The 8,238-nt window shown below is 37.1% G+C and overlaps 1 long non-coding RNA gene across 1 annotated transcript; it reads left to right on the forward strand.

The window, feature by feature from the left end:
- Nucleotides 1-2,527: 2,527 nt before the first annotated feature.
- LOC125459076 (uncharacterized) lies at nt 2,528-5,406 on the forward strand. Its single transcript, XR_007248950.1, has 2 exons — nt 2,528-2,664; nt 4,524-5,406. It is a non-coding gene; the product is annotated as an uncharacterized LOC125459076 (long non-coding RNA).
- The last annotated feature ends 2,832 nt before the right edge of the window (nt 5,407-8,238 follow it).

Consider the following 8,238-nt stretch of genomic DNA (forward strand, 5'->3'; position numbering starts at 1 on the left):
ATGATGTCAAACATTGATTGATTGATAATATTTCTGAGGAGCACTTTGGGATATTTTACTGTTTAATAGGTGCAATACAAACATAGACAACAATTATTCTTTCTTGACTTCTATTGTCCCCCCATTTGCAGATGGACCAGAGGTCACTCAGCTCCAAGCTCTGTAATTTCCTTCCAAAACCTTAACACCTCTCTTATTAAAATCCATCTCTTTGACCAAGCTCTTACTCACTAGTCTTCATGCCTTCTCTTTGTTTAAGTGTCAATTTTATTTTCTGATTACACTGCTGTGAATTGTATCAGGCAGTTTACTAGGTTGAAGATGATATACAAATGAAAAATGTCATTGTTATGGAAGTTAAATAAAGGCTGGAGATGGCTTATCATATGTAATTTCAACCTCTGCAAAATATGGTAATGTGCTTAGAAAAACCTGCAATTTCTTCAAGGCAAATGTAATTTTCTGTTCAGTAAAGCAAATTATTGCATGACTCACATCGATTAGAATGCCTGGTGGAAGAAACCAAACACTCTGGCAACCTAATCCTCATGAACTCCTTCCTGGAATCTTACCGACATAATCAACAACAGAGAGAGACTGACTCACATGACATTGGTCGGAGAAAGAGAACTAGTTTAAAAAAACCAAAAGAACTGCAGATGCTGGAAATCTGAACCAAAAACGGAAATTGTTGTAAAATCTCAGCAAGTCTGGTAGTATCTGTGGAGAGGATTCAGAGTTAACGTTTCAGGTCCAGTCAACCTTATTCAGAACGATGTGACCTGTTGAAATTTTCCATCAACTTTTCATTCAGATTTCCAACACCTGCAGTTCTTTCGTTTTTTTTTAAAACCAGTTCTCTGTCTCTTTGATCAATACCCTGTGAGTCAGTCTCTGAAGAAAGGTGACTGGTCCTGAAATGTTAACTCTGAATTCTCTCCACAGATGCTACCAGGCTTGCTGAGATTTTCCAGCATTTTATTTTTTGTGAGAATTGGTTTGCCTGAGCAATTCACAGAGCGCAAGCAGGCGTGAGCATTTGAAGAGAGAAATGTTGCTGCATTCAGGAATGAATTGCTGATTCCAGATCATTTGTAGGCAGAGGAAATGGCTTCTAATTCAATGTTGGAGTCTAACACCTACACTGGCAGCTCAGCAGGCAGCATCGCACAGGATTTAGATAACTCTGGAAACCCAGCCAGGCAGTTGATTGAGGTTCAAAGAACTTTGAAGTGAGCTGATGGGATGCCAACTAACGCTGCTGTAATAGAACAGGATGATTCCACAGGGCTCCTATAATTGATTGGAGTAATGAGTCTGTAATAGCCCCAATCACTGCGCCCAGAATCAATGAGATGTCAAGAGTGAACACAAAAGTCAATGCCTCTCTAAGCAGTAGCACTCCTTCTGTAATGTTCCTTCCCATAGCATTATAACAAGGGCCCTACTGGCAAGGGGCCCATATCCCGTGCTGTGAAAATGTCAAGTCAGTGTAAGCTGATCTTTCTAGGACAATGATAATCCTGAATCAAGAATGGCCCAAGTCTCTAATGTCCAGTTGAACTATCCCAGCGACTGACAACTCCAGCTCATCTGTCACAGTGCGCTTTGTAGATTAGGAACTTGAGAAAGCAAAATAGATAGGAGAAATCACTCTGAACAGATAATTTTACAGAGGAAGAAAGGTTTTTTTGCTACTTCCTTGTAGAGGTCCTCATTGAGGGCAAAGAGTATTTGATCACATAAAGTAGTGAATTAACTATTGGGTTTTCCAATTTTGAGAGTTCAGATATGGTAGGAGAAATGTGGAAAGGACTTCAGCAGAAATCTTGTTGCTTCTGTTGCCTCTAATCTGATATCTGAGCACAGAATGTGCCAATATAGGAAGGAGGGAGAGAAATTGGAAAAAGAAAGATCGAACAATACCTAAACACACAATTGTGTTTGGTCATACCTCCTTGAGCTTTAATAACACCAGACGTGTTTTGTACACAAGTATTTTTTTTGAAAGAGTTCAAATAATTGTAATTCCAGTTTGCACTTATTTTATCCATGTGGGGTGTGAAACTTGTTGGTAAGGCCAGCAACTATTGTCCATCCTGACTGCACTTGAGAAGGTGGTAGTGAGCGACCTTCTTGAATCACTGCAGTACACATAGCAAAGGTACTCCCACACTGCTGTTGGCTGGGGAGTTAGAGGGTTTTGAGCCAGCAATGGTAGAGGAATAATGATACAGTTCTAACTCGGCTTGTATGTGACTTGAAGGAAAACTTGCAGGTGTCGTGATGTTCCCAGTGAAGATGTAAAACAGGTTGGACCTACAGCTTGAAACTTCTGTGTGTTGGTGGAAGGTTTAACAGAAAACACTTCAGCCTCTGGTTTCACAATAAACTGTGTCATCTTGTCACTTCTCATACAGATACTTCCTGCAACCAAAACCTCAGAGTTATCTTCCCCATTTTGAGTTTCCTGCTGAGGATTTAAGGGTTCGATATGACAACCTTCTGTATTTCAGAGAACCGCGTATATTGAAGAAGTTGCAAAACGTTTGCTTCATTACCAGATGCTGGTCTGCCTGCCTTCAGTTATCCAAAGACTGAACACCACAGCTGAAGCAGATTCCATTCTTCTGATAGGTTTGACTGTGAAATACAGTTATGCAGGTATGAAATTAATAGTTATTGTCAAAAGTGATGCTTTTTAATCATTGGGAAAATCTAGTATTCAAACAATTGGTTTTAAAATTTCCTTCAAAGTTAGTCTAAATAATTTTTCATGAATTTAATCCTCATTAATTTAATGAATATCTGCGCAAGTTTATGGAATATACCACTTTTCTGTGCAAGCAAGTGTCTACATGAGAAATCCCCAGGCTAGCTCCAATATAACATATTAATAATTCTACAATGTACTTTGGCTCAACTTATAAAGAAGAATTTTATGAAACTTAAACAAGATAGAAATGTACAGACCTGGCCAAAATTGGTTTTTAATAAGGCTTTACCCCCCTTAGAGACATTTGGTTGAATCCTCTACACAAAGGAGGCAAGGGGAAGAAGACGGCAACAAAGTGAAAGTTAGCCCAGAGTTAGCAATTCAGTGTCAGTATAAATAGCATGGGCAAAAATGTGTACAGAAATTATTACGCTTTTCTTACATTATTTGTTATATTTTAATGAGCTTAAGTAAGGGAATAAATAAACTTTTTTTTCCTCATGGGATGATACAAATACATATATTTGAAAATTACAGAGGAACAGGTTGTTCATTACCTTCTAGCCTCTGTTTCTTCAGAAGACTAAAGAGAACTGTAACTTCCATATTTCTATAGCGATTGTAGCTTGACGGGAAAAACATTTATGCTATTCTGATAGCCCATTCAGCAAGGACACCACCCACTGCACTCTAAAAGTAAGGTCAGTATTCAATCCACAAAGAGACAACTGGGGCAAAAGTTAGTTTAATATAGTTGATCCTAGTAGCCTTGGTTAGAAGTGGGAAATATTGATAGGGGTCACTACTTAACATGATTGCCTGCTGAAAGTAAATTTATAAACGTGATGAGAATCAAAGGAATAGTTTGATATCTTTTACCCAAGGCTGAAACCTGGATAAAGGTGTCCTTAGGTGAATACCAAAGCGCTGTTCTTGCCAACAGAGCTATACTGTAGACAGAACTAATTTTTTTTTAGAAACAAACTGAAATTAATGGAGAAACTCAACAGGTCTGGTAGCATCTTTGTAGAGAAAACAGAGTTAATGTTTTGAGTGCAGTGACCCTTGTCACTTGGAAGCTCAAAACATTAACTTATTTTCTCTCCATACATGCTGCCAGACCTGCTGAGTTTCCCCAGCAATCTCAATTTTGGTTTCAGATCCCCAGCATCCGCAGTTCTCCATTTTATTTTACATACATTTTTAGTTTCATTACCATTCTTCTGGTGAATATGAGCCATAGAAAGGTGCAATGTAGTATTCCCAGGAAGTGACATGCAAATGTCAATGTAAGTAATGGCCTACAGCTCTTAACACACCACCTAGTAACATTGTGTTCACCATATAAAAATCCTACTGTAAAAACACTCCATTTTTCTTAAGCACGTGTTGCTGCATGTATCCAGTTTATTTTTCTTCATTATGACCTCTATTTATCTCCAGGTTAAGCATTTTTTTTTGCTTCCTCATTGCTTACAAAATACCATCAATCTAGCCTTCATATATACTCTTGAACACAACTACTGTCCAGAAGTCCTTACAGCCAATGTGCTAAGTCACAATAAATATCGTTATCTTCGCTCTCATAGTTGAGTTGTTAAAATACAGTTTTACATCAATGATAAAAACAAAAGGATTATAAGAAATCCATAATTTATATTCTCTAAAATTTATCAATTTGGAATGTTGTGCAATACATGGCTTGTCATTTTTGTATTTATATATTTTGTATAAATTTTTCTCTAAGGTTAAGTAGAATAATAGTTTGAAGTCCATGTTACAGTATTAATGTTTACTGTTGTTTCAGATACCAAGGAATCAAAGACAAATTCATTTTCAAAAGTAACTTTCTATCCATGACTCAAGAGATCACAGCTTCTGCACTGAGTGTATTTGACAAGCTGAATTCAGACACTCAATTTAAAACAGTGTCAGTTTGTCAAATACCCCAAGTGCAGAGCTGAAAAGCAGCTGAACATTGTCCAGTGCTGTGAGGGGCTTAAAGAAACAAGCGTACAACTGATGAGACTCTAATATCTGCAAATGTGTGGATGTGTATTAGTGTTTACAAAATCCAGAGTGAAATAAGTGGAGTTTGTGAACTGAATGGTTATTATTCAGATGCTACAGACTTTGTGTACCTAACACAAGATGGCTATTTTAAAATGGATATTACATTCTCAAAGTATTATTTTAAACTAATGGGCAACATGTAAGATATCATGACATCACTAGCCACATTAAGACTACTAAAATAAGAACTTTGCTTTCCAAAAACAAGTAAATAAAAAGCTGTATCTTAGGTGCTTATCCAGCACTTATTTGCTTGCACGAACAGTAAAAGTATTCCGAGTTTCTGGCACACATTCATTCTCAATAATGAAACAATTTTCACTCTTTCATTTTTTCCATATATCACTAATATTTGGCCATTCCATCACTGCCTCTCCAGGAGGCAATTTCTGAACAATGAGATCAATGCTTCTCCATTGGACGACATAAATGGACCCGGAAGACTAGCTGTTCTTGCTTGGAAAGGAGTATGTGATAATGTTCAACATAGGTCAATTGTTTAAGCTTCTGTTTTCAACTAACATTGTTAATATGGAGTCCATGGGAGGTCAGCAAGTTAACAAAACAGATTAACTCACCTTCAGCCATTGACAAGAAATAAAATTACATTTTTGCTATTGTTGCATCCAACAGACTCTTGAATGATTCAAAACTTTTGCCTTCACTGCACCACCTGAAATTTAATTGCAAATATAAGGTTTACCCGAGAACATGATAGTGCCTGATTCAGATCAGTTTAAAGAAAAGTCTCTGATTGCTTGCAGTGTCAGAATGTATCCACTGTCTTTCAGCACCCTCAGGACAGGATGCGAGCTTTCATGGGAAAAGCCTTTATGTTTCATCAGTATGTGACACATAAATAATGAATGGACAACAATTAGTGGCCCAGTCAATGATACGCACTTACCATGAAAAAAATATAAACAGGAATAGATCACAGTAAATCAACAAACCTCTGATTTTGGCTGATAATTGACTTAAATCCATTTTTATATCCTCCCTTACATTTGGAACATAGGAGCTTAATGGCTGGTCATGCACATCAATGCTGTATTCCCTCACTATTTTCATATCCTTTGATGTCATTAGTAATTCTGACTTGAGCTTATTTAATAAATAAGCTTCCACATCTCACTGGGCTGGAGAGTTCCATTGATTCACCATCCTATGAGTGAAGACATTCCTCCTCTTTTCAGTCCTAAATGACTTGTCTGTTATTCTAGACTGTGTCTCCTGGTTTAGAGCCCACAGCGAGGGCAATATCCTTGCTGCACCTACTCTGACTTACCTTTTTTAAGAATTTTGTATGTGTCTATTAGATCATCTGTCATTCTTCTGAACACCAGAGGATATAGGCCTAGTCTCCTCAATCTCTCCTCATTGGATAGTCCCACCATCACAGGAATCTGTCTGGTGAATCTCTGCTGCTCCCTCTATCTTTCCTTAGGCAAGGGATTAGAACTGCACACACATTACTTCAGTCTCACCAGTGATCTATGCAATTAAAGGAAAACTTCTTTGATCGTTTACTCAAATCATCTTGTAATAAAAGATAACCTATCAATTTTCCTTCCAAATTCTTTGATTATTAGTTTTCAATAAATTATGAAAAATGATATGTAAGCCCTTTTGACATCAACACTTTTCATTCTTGTAACCTCTGCATCTCCATTCCTCTTTTCTAAGTGGATAACCTCACACTTTTAGCCATTGCATTCCACTGACCATGTACTTGCCCACTCACAGCCTCATTTCCTGAGAGTTCAAATGTGTGCTATTCTCAGCTTTCAATGTATTCAACAATGGACCATCCATAATCATTAGGGGTAGAGAACACAATTCACAAACCTCGGTCCAAAATGATTGGTCCATTCTCCTGAGACTGTGACCATGTGTTCTAGGTTTCTCGGTCAGGGCAAACAACCTTTCACCATTGACTCTGTTAAATCCCTCCAAAGCCTTGCATGTTTCAGTGAGACCATCCTTCATCTTTCTAAAATCCGGGTTACTATAGGCACAATTGACTCAGCCTATCACCATTGGAAAAACCCTCTCATCAACATATCAAGCAAGTTAAAATTTGCTGTTCCACATCCCACGCAAGTATGCCCTAAAAACAAAGACCAAACTGCACACAGTGCTACAGGTATGTTCTCACCAACGCCTAGTACATTGAAACCACAGTTCCTTATTCATGTACGGCAAACCCCTTGCAAACAGGTTCAAAAGCCTGTTTCTAACTGATGCATGTTTCTAGTTGGTAACTTATGGTTAGTAAACAAAACTGAAAATGTTAATGATTTAATGTGATCATCTTGTAAACAGAAGTTACTATTTCTTTGTGAAATGCTTGGAATGGGAATAAAAATGATCTCTAATATGTAACTGTTCCATCAGCTTCTGAAGAAAAGACAGGCTAACATTTGAGCTTGACACTGTGTTGCAGCTCTGAAATCAGTTCTGGTGCATCCTTTCTGTTTTTGCTCCAAATATTCAGATTTACAGTTTATTTGTTCAGCATATACATAAATCCTCAGAGTTGCCACAATTTCTAAATTAGCAAATTCATAAGGTAACGATATATAAAAAGAAATATATTTTTAAAAGAAATATACTGCAGTTCTAAAGAGAGGAAATGCTGCTTTATGTGATATGATACGGATTGAACCAAATGAGAGAAGAATGTACAAGTTAATTAAACCTATAATATTAATTAAAATATGTTTGTGCTCATGTTGTTCTGTTCACTACACTGGGAAAGAAATGCAAACACACTCAGCTCTGCAAAAAAGTAAAGTGACTCATTTAACGTGACCACAAGTTGAAAGATATTTCAGTGTGAATGACACATCTGAAAAGTGCAATCACACTTGTGTTATATTGGTTGAGAAGGTAATTTAAATTTTAGTTTATACATTGATTTAGAAAATGTATTTTTGTTTAAGCTTTGCAAGGAATGCACACATTTCTGAAATATTCAGTATTATTCATATACATCAGATTTTTATCAGGTTTCTGTTTTGAGGAAATAGTTCTAAGATTATGGGATATCAGAGAACGTAATTTTTCACAAACTAGCTACAATGTGTTACTGGAAAAGCAATTAATCTCTACCTCTAACATTTGACACATTGACAGCCAACTAAGTTCCCTGGTGGCTTTTAATAAAGACACAATGCTCGATCATAAAAGCTTAGAAGATCCGGGTTTAATTCAGCTCTGTGTTGGATTAGTTAATCTCAGCCAGAGTAGCAGTTGGTGAATTACCTCACAATTTCATTGTCCTTTGGCTAAGGGAATGGAAAACGCAGACAGAATTCCCACTCATGACTACCACCCCCATGCTGAAGAGTACATACATCTAAAAACAGAGACAGAACTGGATCAAGCTTGATTATGATTCCAACCACAGTCACTTCGACATTTATGCATAATCTAGACTCAACCAT

This window comes from Stegostoma tigrinum, chromosome 15 (genome assembly GCF_030684315.1).
Source record: "Stegostoma tigrinum isolate sSteTig4 chromosome 15, sSteTig4.hap1, whole genome shotgun sequence".
Taxonomy (NCBI): domain Eukaryota; kingdom Metazoa; phylum Chordata; class Chondrichthyes; order Orectolobiformes; family Stegostomatidae; genus Stegostoma; species Stegostoma tigrinum.